Consider the following 12337-nt stretch of genomic DNA (forward strand, 5'->3'; position numbering starts at 1 on the left):
CCAGCCCTGCCAGCGACCCCTTCCCTCCACGCCTCCCACCTCCCCCTGCCGCACCGGGAGCCTGTCCCCCTCCATGTCCACTTAGCCTGGAGGGCCGCTTCCTCCACTTGTGTCTACACAGCATTTGGTGTTTTCTTGTGAAAATAGGCATCAGATTTATGTCTTCAGTGCTTTTAAGCGCACAGCTCAGGGGCATCCTGAGCATCCACACTGCTGTGCAGCCGTCCCCAGACCGTGTTCCTCTTCCTGGAGTAAACAGTCCCCACTGAACTGGGACCCCCCTCGCCCCTCCTCCCCACCCCCTGCCCCGTCTCCAGAGGGTGACTCCTTAGATATTTCAGTAAGTCGGATCTGGACGCTACTCCACTGCACGGGAAGACCACATTTGGTCCATCGAAGGACACTTGGGTTGTGTTCACCCCTTGGCCATTGTGAACGGTGCCATGAACATGGGGCACAAGTAAGTCTTTAAGACCCTGCTCCCAATTTTGACTCACATCAGAAGCGGAACTGCTGCGTCCCGTGTAATTCTGTTTAATTCTTGAAGAACCACACACCTTTCTCCATGGTGGCCGCTCTGGCTGGTTTCCGGTTCCAACTCTGATGTCCTACTGCATGAAGCACCTCATTGTATGCCAAGCACTTTCTAGTCCATGGCCTTCTGGGGGTTTAACCAACTGTGCCCCTGACTCAGACAGAAGGCCCGGGAGAGTGGCCCCAGCCCACCTTACTCTCTACCGCGTCCCAGGGCCGAGCACCGGGCCTGGCACACAGCCGTGCTCAAGGACAGCTAGGTCTCTCCACTCTCTGGGGGCAGGTGTGTGGCCTGTCCCCCCTCGCCCCCCGACACACACACAATGCGGACGGGCCTTGCCTGCCACCCTCCCAGGCTGCCTGCGCTCTGGCTGGGCCTCTCTTAGCAAGTGTGTCTCCTCACCCTAGGGGCCAGATTAATCCATCTGCTGGAGTGTAGAAGTGCACCCCAGGAGGCGGCCCAATGCTGTGAGAACCAGCTGGGGGGTCCCGACAGCTTCCCTGAGGACCCGAGTAGACCACCTAAAGGATGAGCTCATCAGAGTTCACTTGCCAACACGGGGAGAGGGGGAGCCCAGGCAGGGGATTGCAGGTGCAAAGGCCCTGTGGTCGTGGGCACAGACTGGCAGCCTGTGTGCTACAAGGAAAGCGTGGGTGGGTGGGAGGAGGACGGAAGTTGGGCAGTGGGCAGAGGCCAGCTGCTCAGGCCTGGAGGGAATTCACTGGGCACAGAGCGAGGCCCCGTCAGCCCTTCTCTCCCTTTGGCTGCCCCTCCCCCTCTTCCTCCATGCTTCTCATCCTTGGATACCTCCCGAGCCCCCAGCTCCTGTGTCTGCAGGACGACCAGACTCTCCATCAGAAACACGGAGGTCTGAAATCCCCTTCTCATACAGGGTCTTCATCGTCTGCAGGGGCACATGGGCTGGCCGGGGGTGGGGGGCTGCGGCCTCAACCCCAGGACTCTCTTGCCAGATGCGCTGCAGAACACACTTGGTCCCCATTCCAGTGTGGGCTGATGCCTCCTAACGCAGGCCCCGCACAGACAGGGTGATGGGTGCCTGGCAGGCAGAGCCAGGGGCCGCCGGGGCCTGCACGCCACACTGGGCTTCTGAGAGCGCCGCGTGACGCCCGAAGAGAGCCACCAGTGACCACGTGGGCCTCTGTGTCCCAGGCCCACGTAAGTGCCCTGCAGCCCGGCGTGTCCCCAGAGGCGGGTGGGGGCACCCCCAGGGGTGGAGGGGCTGCCGATTCTCCAGAATAACCATGGTAAGAGGAGGAACGGCAGAGGGACCTGGGGGGCCTCTGATGGGCCAGGCGGGCCTGGCTCCGGGGAAGCTGGGGTGCTGGCCCCTTTATTGGAGGGGCAGGGCCTGCCAGCACCTTCCATTGTTCTTCCCCTCCTGCAGGAGTGCACACAATGCTGTCCCGTGGGCAGGCCCCCAGGGTCCAGGAGCCGGGCCAGGAACAAAAGTGAGGTAGTTTCCTGGGGAGGCGTGTGGGCTGTGTTCAAGGTTGGCCACTGCCGCCCAGACAGGAGCCCAGACAGGAGCCAGGGCCTGATGTCCTGAGCTGGGCAGTGGCTGGAGGGTAGCCAGGGCCCTGGGGCAGATGGCCCCCAGGGGTCCCTGCCCGGTGTCCTGTGCCTTGTTGAGTCAGGGACAGGCGGGGCTGGGTAGGGAGAGAGGGGCAGGGGGCTAGTGACCAGGCTCACAGAAATCCCAGATGTGGAGAAATGTTACAGAAGAGATATTAACCGGACAGAAAGAATGCCTTGTTTGTGCTCATGATACTTCCTGGAACACCCTCATTCCTCTTACACCGTATAGACAAGATATTTACCAAGTTCCCCGGTCAGCGTTCCATAAAAGGCTGAGCCTAGCCTCCCTCGGTGGCAACCCATGGAGGACGCGCACTCTAGAGAGCTTTTCTTTCTGTTCTGTTCTCACTTTCACTTCACTTCACCCTTCGGTGTCCCCGAGATCCATTCTTCGACTCTGTGAGACGAGAATCCTGCAACACTGCGGCCCTGGGCGGCCATGAGGTGTGGTGTTCTTACTCCCTCTGTCCTGTGGACTCTGGCTGCCCCCGAAGCCTCGGCAGTGCCACCCTGGGGTCCCAGGCAGAAGTCCTGGAGGGGGGTAGGCCACAGGATCCGGCTGGACTGTTTGCTGGCCTCAATTTGAATCTGAAACTGGGGATGGGGTGGGCCAAACCCACCAACTGCTCCAAGTGGGGGCCGGACTTGGACTGCAAGTCCGGGGGTTGGGGTGTGCAGCCGGTTCCTGCCCCTGCTTAGCTTCATGCGGCAGGGCTGCTCCCCGAGTCTGGGGGCCCTCCTCAAGCCCTGGCTGTGAGGGGACGGCCCGAGCGCCTGGGCATTCAGCACCCCCCGCGCTGCCTGGCTGGCACAGGGCAGGATCACAACAAAGGGGTCCTTTGTGGGCCGCTGACGTGTGGCCACAAACAGGCGGCCAGGGCCTCTCCCAGAGCTTCCCGGGGGCAGGGGGGTGGAATGGAGCCTCACCACTTTTCTGGCAGCTACCCTGGTGTCGGGGTTGGGGTCTTCCCTGACTTAGCCTTTGCTGGGAACGCAGGCGCTCGGGGTGATGGCGGGAAAACCCTCCATGGGCCGCTGCCCATTAGAGCAGAGGAAGAGCCCACCTGGGGCAGCTTCCGAGGGAGGGTTAGGGACCCACCGTCAGGCGTTTACTTTGGCCCCATGAACTTCTCTTTGGCCGATAAAAGAGGCTTCCTCCCGAGAGTGCAAACGCCATGGCGCCAAAGGCTTTTCGGTGGCCTTGCTTCTGTGCTGACCCAGCAGGAGTGGAACAAGGGGCGCAGACACCCTCCCTTTGCTCTCCCTGCACAGGCCTGGCCCAGGCACGCAGGTGCAAGGACGCGCTGTGGGCGGCCAGCTCCCACTCGGCTCGCCTCCCGGGGAAGCCATTTATGGGGCTGGAGTCTGTTCTCACGCCAACAGACCCGGCCAAGGGTCTGACCCTGGGGTCCCCAGGCTACTGCTTCCCCACCTGCTGACTGGAGACTCTGGACGCTCAGGCAGGAGAGAGGCACCGAGACTCAGGCAGGTGGACAGGGGCTCTGGCCCCTCATCAGCGAGGGCACAGTACCCCTCAGGCTCCCACACGCTGCAGATGTCTATGGTCCGCTGACCTGTACCAGGCACCCCACTGGGCCAGGGGTAGGGTAGTGAACAATACGGGGAGCCAGTACCCGTGGGGGCGGGGGGAGAAGGGGGCTGTGAGTGTCAGAGGGGATTAGCACCAGGGTTGGGCCAGGGAGTCTGCGGGCAATGGCCCATCTGGCTCTGCTTTATGGGAGGGTAGGGAAGGCCCAGGCCCCAGGGATGACTGGGCAGAGACCCAAAGGAAGTGAGTCGTCTCAAAGACATGGTGAGAGGGGGAGAAGGTATGGGTAGTGGGGACAGCAGGTGCAAAGTCCCTAGGGCCGAGTTGGGGCGCTGGAGCTGCACAGGGGCCAAGTAGTGGTGAGTGTGGGGTGGGGACCCAGGTCTTGGCTGTTGCAAAGACTTGGGCTCAAGTTCTGTGTGGGAGATGGGGGGGCACTGAGGGATCTGAGCAGAGGGGGGCTGTGATCTGACATGTTCAGAGGCGTCTCTATACTCCTATGTGGTACAAGACCCGGACAGGGGCAACGGGGTGGGGGGAGACAGGGGAAGCCCAGCTTCGGGGCTGCTGCAGTAACTTGAGGAAAAGGGGATTGGACCGGGAGGGTAGCAGAGAGATAGTGGGTGTGAGAAAGGGTCAGGTGTACGGTGGAACTGTGGGCCTAGGGGGCAGACTGGACCTGGGATGTGAGAAAGGTGAACGGATAAAGAGGTGTTTGGCCTGAGCTGCCCAAAGGGTGAGGGGCCATTTGCCGAAGCAGACGAGGCAGGGGGAGCAGGAGTGGGGCATGGCGAGGGGCTCTCTCCGGCCACGGCACAGAGGTGGCCATCAGCCACCCAGAAGGGGGCAGTTGAGGAGGCAGCTGGCTGAGTGAGTCTTGGATGTGTTTGATGGGCCTTAATCCTTCTTCGAGACAAACCTAGGATGGAGGAGCTCAGTGTCTTCCAGAACAGATGCAGCAGAGCACAAAGACCTGACCCCCAAAACCCCTCATGGAGGAAGCCTGGGAAAGAACCGTGGAGGAAGTAGAGTCTGGGGTGTGTGTGGCCAGGGGAGCCCTGGGAGGAGAAAGGTGCTCCCCCAGATCCCTCCTCGATGGATGGCCAGCACCGGGTAGTCAGCTTTCCACTCAGCCACCTGCAGGCCTGCGAAAGGCCTGCGGCATCCAGGGGAGGACAGACAGGTGGCCAGGCATTGGCTCTCTGCCTTGCTCCCAGGTGCACCCGGGCCCCCACTCCTGAGACCCCACCTCGTTGGCTAATCCGTTTGCAGATGTGGCTCTTGTGACTTCCCTCTTCCCTCCAGCCCGATGCTCTCTGGATCAGCTATAGGACCAGATGCCGGGCTGGGCCTTCCTGAGCTAAGGAGACCCTCACTGGAATCGCAGAGGGGCTGCAGCGCTAATCAAATCCCTCAAGAGGGGACTGTGGCCACCCCGTCCCCCTCTCAGCCAGCACCAGGCTGACAGTGCGCAGCGTCTAACTCACAGTGCTCAAAATGGAGGCAGGAGGTGCACGGCCCGCACCCTGGGTGCCTGCTGGGAGCCCTGGCTGAGTGAGCTCCAGGCTGCACTTTCTTCCGGAGCCGCATTATTCTCATTAGCAAAACAGGAGTAGAGAGAGAGAGCTAACCTCACAGGGTTGTCGCAGCATAAAGTTAGACAGTGCGCCCAGAGTGCGCACGGGACACACAGCCCAGGCCTGGAAGTGAGTTCACGGGCGAAAGGATTGGCATTTAAAATGTGCACATGCAGTAGACTCACACCCAGACACATGGAAACTGCACCAAATCTTGTTAGTTACCCTTGGGAAACAGGTTTCTGGTTATCTGTTGCCTTTTAAAAACTCCTCAATGTTTTCCAAATGTCCTCCATTGAAGAAGAAAGACTTCCTTTGATGTTTAGAAAGCAAAGTGATGGAAACAATCAGAATGTGCAAACTGCGAACTGGCTCCCCAGGTGAGCAGGCTCCCCGAAGGAGTGCACTCAGACAGGGGCCACCACGCCCAGTCTTCACCGCCTGCGGGGGGGCGGTCACACCTCCAGACCCTCTGTGGGTCCTCATCCACACAGTGACCCCAGGGCTGCCACGAGAGGACCTCGGGGCCTAGTGGAGAGCTTTTGGGGCCTCACCCTGGGGTGGAAGGGCCCAGAGACTAGTCTGTCCCTGCTCCCCATGTCATCTGTAGAAGCCCCAATTCCCAGGGCGCTGGTGGGGTGGGGTGTTTGCACTGCCGAGATGGTCCATAGAACTTAGGAGCCAGTGGGAATCCCAAGGCTTCAGGGCTGATCTGGAGGCACCCAGCCCTTGGCCCCCACCTGTCCCAGAGCCTTCTGCAAGCAGCACTTGGGTCGGTGCTGGAGGTTTACCTTAGTCTCCCTCACCTTGCACCTCCTGAACCATGTGACCACATGCCAAACCACATGACTGTCTCTAGTGGGTAGCGGCCCCCTGGACAAGTCAGACTGCCCCATGGGCTTGGAAGTGGGAGCAGCCTGGACTGGTCCGGGGTGAGGGAACTAGGACCCTGTTTAGGTCTGAGTGGGGGTCTGGGGGTGTCAGACCCATTCGCCCAGAGGGCAAGGCAGAAGTGAGCTGGTGGGGGGATGTTTTCTGTGCAGACCCACAAGCTGGGGTGGGGGTTAGTCTATGATCAAGGTGAAGGACCTAGCTTGAGGCTGCGGACAGAAGCACTTGGACCCGCTTCTGACCATTGTCCTACGAATGACCTTGGCTAAAAGTCTGGCAGGGCTTTGGCCCTAGCCTCCGACCCCCAAGGGGTCCAGAACATTCTCTGGGGAAGGAGTGGGCACCTTGTTCTTCACATTAATCCCCTCCTCCTGGTGACCCCACGCTCAAGATCACTGTTCTGGTACCACCCCCATTTTCCCATAAGGACCCTTGTGGGAGGCAGGGAGCCACGCTTCCCCTGGCCCAGGAGGGCCGCTGTGGCCTGTCCTGACCCCAGACCCCAGATTAGGGTGGGGGCGACTTAGAAGGGGGCGTTTGTGGGTCCCTTTGGGTGCGTGGCCTGTTTTACTTAAAGGCGCACCTCTGTCCACAGGAGCGTGGCCTTGGACAAACCTGAAGGCGCAGGGGTGGGAGGGGAGGGGCGGATGGTGAGAATGAATCACAATAACGCGCCAGTGTGCCCGGATCCCGCCAGGCCTGAAAGCGGACCCGGCCAAGTTCGCTGCCCCAGCAGGAGGCCCCGGGGGCCGGCGTCGGGCTCGCCCAACGGCCGCTCCGCACCCCCGCCTTCCTTGCACGCCCTCCGGCCAGGAGTCCCACTTGGCGCCGCCTCGCGGAGGCTGCTCGGTGCAAGCTCGGTCGCCGCGGGGAGGGGGCGCTCCAGGGCCCGGGGCTCCCGGGCTGCGCGGCTCCGTGCGGGGGCCGGAGGGCGGGGGAGGGCGTGGGTCCGGCGCGGCCCCGTGTCCGGCGGAGGGCGGGACGCTGCGGGGGGGGAGGCGGAGGGGGGGAAGGCTGCGCGGAGGGGCCGAGGGCCACCCGCCCGCCCCGCCCCCACCCCCCCGGGACGCCCCGCGCCCCCTCGCCCCCTCCCCGCCTCCGGCGCCTCCCCCCGCCCGCCCCGGCTCCCACCTGGCGGCGGGGCGGCGCGCCCCGGGGCGGCGAGTGCGCGCGCGCGGACGGCGCGCTGTCCCTTTAAACGGCCCGCGGCGCCTCCCCGCGCCCCGCCCGCCGCGGTGCGGCCGGTGCTGGGCGAGGCCGGAGAAAGTCCATGTGAGCCGGAGCGCGGGGACGCGAGACTTCCTGCCGCCGCAGGCCGGACCGGGCCGGGCGCCCGCAGGTACGCCCAACTTGGCGCCGCGGGCCGGGTGGCCGCCGCCGCACTTCCCGCAAACTCCGCGGCGCGCCCCGCCGCCTCCCTGCCGCAGTGCCCGCCGGCCGCCCGCAGCCCAAGTTCGCGCGGCGCGCCCTCCCGGCCGGGGAGGCGGCGGGGCCCGGCCTGGGGAGGCGCCGACCCGCCCGCGCCCGCGCCGCCCCGAGCGGGGCTGCGAGCGGGGCCCCGGGCGCCTCCCTCTCTCCCTCCCGGCCGGCGGGCGCGCGGCCCCGCTCGGGACGCCCGGCCTCCGCCCGAGCGCGCCGACCCGGCCCGGCCCTCCCGGGGCGGAGAGGCCCGGGCCAGGGTCCGAGGCCGGCCGCGCGGCTGCGCATCCGCCGTCTCTCCCTCCTGGCCCCGGCGGGCCCCTTTCCTGGGCGCCCCTGCCCCCTTGCCCCTTCCTCGTGCGGACCCCAACCTGGGGAGACCCTGGGGGCCGGCTGCCCCGGGAGGAGGCTCGCACCTGTCAGCCTCCGCTCCGACCCTGCGGACCCGAGGTCTTGTTGCTCCAGCCCCTTATCTGAGGACCTCAGAGGTGACCTCTGAGCCCGCCGCCCGCGCCCACGCCCATGACCCAGGCAGAGGACCCCCGGCTCCTCGGAAGTCTGCCGCGTTGGGGTGTGTGTGTGGGGGGGAGTCGTGAGGTCAGAGGTCACCTCCGGGTCCCCTCTTCCGGGCCCCCTCTTCCGGGCTTCTCAGAAGTTTGGTCCCGGGGCTGGTGATTGCCAGCTCTCTCCTGACGCTCTCTGATTAAACCGCTGGATTTGCAGGTGGTGGGTCCCCCGGAGCTGTGGCCTTATAGGGCCATTCTCACTGCTCCCACCCTCCTCCTCCTCGTGCTGGAGGCCTCCGAATCAGAGATGTTGTGCCCACATGGGCAGTTGGACGCCTTCTTTCTAGGGGTAATTCTTGGGACTCCCCGAGCACCCAGCTGTGTGTCCCCTGGTGGCATGTTCTAGTTGAGCCCATCCTGTGGGATGGGGGGCTGGGCGGGGGCTGGGCACTGGAGGCTGGAGGCGGGGGGGTCCTTCCTGTCCTCAGTGTGCTTACCATCCAGTACCTGAGCAGTCCGCAGGCACTCCACTGTGCCTGCCCCTCTCCCAGTGGAGGGGGCAGAGGCCCAGGCCCATGGCCCTCCTGCTTCCTGTGCCCGCTGCAGGCCCGCCCTCCTGGCTGGTCTGGTCTGGTCTGGTGTGGCCTGGTGTGGTGTGGGTCTCTCCCCAGATCTTCCCACCCACCCCTACCCCTTCCTCCCCCTCCTCTCCTCTGGAGCCCCTGGCTCCTTCCCCTCCCCCTCCAGTGTGCCCAGATGATGGCAGCAGGGGGTTCTCAGCACTCACTCGCTGTCACTTAAGTCTCCAAGGATGCTGGGAGACGCGGCCTCTGTTACTGGCTCCATTTCACAGGTGAGGAAGCAGCTTGGCATGCAGAAGCCAGGTAGAGAGGGTCAGGCAGCGGGCGCTGCCTCCCACCTCCCAGACAGCCACCGTGTCCCTCCCTCCTGTGGCCCCCTGTGGCGCCTGTCCCTCCCAGGAGGTCCTTTGGCATTTCGGTAGGGTCATTCCTCTGCTGGGTGGCACCTTGGCTAGAGCCTGAGCAAAGGAAATAGGAGGAGACCCAAGATGTAGGGCCCCTGCTCTTTCAGTAAGCCTGCTGGAAAGAGCGCAGAAGTACAAGATACCACTTGTCACCTTTTGGCGGAGATCTGCTCTCAGTGGTCACACCCTGGGCAGAGGCGGTGCTGACTCAGAGCCAGCTCTGCCCATCCTCTCCTGCGCCCATTTAGAGGTGCTCCTGCTGTAACTGACCTGGGAGCACCAGGCTGCACGAGGCTGTCTCCAGGTTCTTTCCCTGCTTTCCAACTAAAACACGAGCATGCGTTATTCACGGAAGGGGGTGACAGCAAGCGCTGAGCTGGTGTTTGCGGCTGGGGTTTCTCCTGAACCTTGGCTTCAGGGTCCTGCCTGCCTGCCTGCCTTGCATCCTGAGCTAAGGTGGGCTCAGTACCCACCATGGGACAGGAGATGAAAACTGTGGCATTGAACGTTCCCAAGGCTCCATCCTTACACCCTTGCCTCTGAGGCCTGTGCTCACTGGAATGCAGAGCTGGGGGTGGACCGTGAGGGCCAGCCCCAGGCCTCCTGTTGCAGTCCCCAGCACTGGCCATCAACAAGGGTGGAAGCCTCCGTGCCCTGAGGCCTTGCTCCCTCCGTGCCAGGGCAGCCTCGTCCACCGCCCACCCCCAGTGTGGGCCCCTTCCACCTGGGCCTCCCCTGCCCGGGCTCTCCCTGCGTTCTGTTGTCCCGGGGTGGGGGTGGGGGTTGCTGCAGGGGGTGGGAGCGGCCCCCCAGGCTGGGGGCAGCTGTGGTGAGAGTCTGATGAAGGGCGCCACAGGGGGCCGCAGGAGGGAGGGACACGGTGGCTGTCTGGGAGGTGGGAGGCAGCGCCCGCTGCCTGACCCTCTCTACCTGGCTTCTGCCTGCCAAGCTGCTTCCTCACCTGTGAAATGGAGCCAGTAACAGAGGCCGCGTCTCCCGGCGTCCTTGCGAGACCTAAGTGACAGTGAGTGAGTGCTGAGAACCCCCTGCTGCCATCATCTGGGCACACTGGAGAGGGAGGGGAGGGAGTCAGGGGCTCCAGAGGAGAGGAGGGGGAGGAAGGGGTAGGGGTGGGTGGGAAGATCTGGGGAGAGACCCACACCAGCCCAGACCGCACCGGATCACGGCCCCTCACCCCGGAACACTCCGCGTGTTGAGCCCTGTGCAGTGGGCATACTCGGGAAGTTTGGCCGTGGTTAGGTTCTGGGGACACGCCAAGCTGCCTTCCGGCTCAGGGTAGTGTTAGCCACCTGGCTTGTGCCTGAGGCTGGTCTTCCAGGCCTGGGCTTTTGGAGGGGAGCACGGTCCTGTGATGTGCTGCTACTCTTTGGGAGGGGGGTCCCAGGCAGGAGCAGGTGCAACCCGTCAGTCCCTGGCTGCATCCTGAGCTACTCCGTGAGCTACTCCAGTTCTGGGCGGCCCCACTTTGGGAGCTAGTGAGGTCTGGTTAGGGCTGGGGTCTGCCTGGGGCTGGGAGTCGCCTCAGGGCCTGTTGAGGGCTGGCTGGGTTGGGCCTCTCCCCCGCCCTGGCCTGCAGGGTCTGCGGAGAACTGTGTCCTGGGCCCTGTTGGAGCCCCTCGCCCAGCACTGTGCTACACCCCTGTCTGGCCCCCCATTCCTCCCCGAGATGAGCAGCTTGGCCCTTGGGTACTTGCGGTGCGGCTTGGCTTGGGGCTACCGCCCGTTGTCCGTTCCAGTCTACACCTCAATTCAGGGGTGTGTGGGCCCCACCCTGTGACCTGTGGGCGAGGCCTGCGTGGCCTGGGCTGCCGTGGTTGTGCCTGAAAGGTTACATCCTCCCCTGACGAGGACCAGGGCTCCAGGGACCCTGGTGCAGGCCGGGGAGAGCATTCAGCTCCGACACTCTGGGCAGGGCAGGGCTCCTGGCAGTCTCGGTTTCTCTTCGCAAACGCTTGCTCTCACCAGGCCTGGCTCTCCGGCTCTTTGTAAACTCCAGTGCCCTGCTGGCCAGGGCTCCCTCTTCGTGTGTCCTGCAGCTGCTGCATGCTGGGAGCTGGGCTTCATCCGTGGTGGCCTCTGGCCTTTGTGCTTGCGAGTTCAGGTTTTGGAACTGGGGCCCTGAGGGTGAGGGTCTGGCGGGCTGTGGGTGGACACAGAGGGCTCTGGAAGGAGTAGCCATTGACACTTGGGACATGAACTTTGGAGTGGGGCTCCCTGGTGGCCGCCTTGGTGGTTAGCATCTTCAGAGTGGGGCAGTGTCCTTGAGGACAAGGGCAGCGGGAGCAGGAACGGAGGGGGGTCTGACCGTGACCCTGGGCTCTCCGGGCCCCCCTCCCCCAGCACGTGCCAACTGGCCCTGGACAAGGCAGTGAGGCTGGAGCTGGAGCTGCAGGGGAGCTCCCAGGTCACATCCTGCCTGGAGCTATGTGACCTTGGATGCTGAACGTACCCTCTCTGAGCCCCACCCTGGCCTGTGTGTGTGTTTCCCTGTGAAGTAGTAGCTTCCTTGTTTGCTTGCCGGCTGAAGGTGAGCAGGCCCGGCCTCGGGCCTCTGTGCAGGTTGGGCCCAGCCTGGAGGCCCTCTCGGGATGCCCCCTCCCTGTACGTGGGCAGGAGCCAGTGAGGAGCACATGTCCCTTTAAGGGGAGGCTGTTCTCCGTGGCTCCGGGGAGGACGCAGGCATGCTTTTCTCTGAGGCGCTGTTCTCTGGTCCCAGGGGGAGGAGAGGCTGGGTCTGGGTCTCCTGGGGAAGCTTCCTCCTCCCCCTCGGCCCTGGGCCCTGGCATCCAGGAGGGCACATGGCCATGGATGGGCCCCGCCCAGCGCCTGCCTGCCGCCTGAGAAGCAGGCAGGTCGGGGGCGGGGACCACAGGGGCCTGAAAGTGCCCATATATAGTCACTGGGTTTGAGCAGAGTCCTGCTGCAGAGCTGTGTCCCAGGCCCCAGGCTGGCCCGCCCCCCGGGCCCAGCCCCAGCCCCAGCCCCAGCCACCAGGTCCCTGAGGGAGGCCTTGCCTTGGGGGGAGGGGCTGGGGGTGTTGCTGAGAGGAGAGGTGGATTTGGGGTACACCATCCGATAGAGCAGCAGTGCTCTGAGTGTTTGTTGATTGAAAATAAAAATCTCCGGAGCCCTCCCTGGTCAGGACCAGGTGTATTTCTGCAAACAGTCTTTGAGAGTTGGAGCCAGTGATATGCGGCTGCCCCATCGATTTGAGCTGCCTGGGGTCCCTCGCTGTGGGTGTTGGGGGTGGGATGCCTG

At 64.0% G+C, this 12337-nt stretch overlaps 1 protein-coding gene across 2 annotated transcripts in view; it reads left to right on the top strand.

The window, feature by feature from the left end:
- The first annotated feature begins 2508 nt into the window (after window positions 1–2508).
- The window catches only part of NACC2 (NACC family member 2), a 71390-nt gene continuing 61561 nt past the window's right edge, over window positions 2509–12337 (top strand). Inside the window, exon 1 of one of the 2 annotated variants that reach the window (XM_027616288.2) lies at window positions 2509–2575. The gene's annotated coding sequence lies outside the window, so the exon portion shown is untranslated. Of the gene's footprint in view, window positions 2576–7394; window positions 7488–12337 lie in introns of those variants that run through there. The other variant, XM_027616289.2, reaches the window with a different exon arrangement.

Source organism: Zalophus californianus, chromosome 13 (assembly GCF_009762305.2).
Source record: "Zalophus californianus isolate mZalCal1 chromosome 13, mZalCal1.pri.v2, whole genome shotgun sequence".
Lineage (NCBI taxonomy): Eukaryota > Metazoa > Chordata > Mammalia > Carnivora > Otariidae > Zalophus > Zalophus californianus.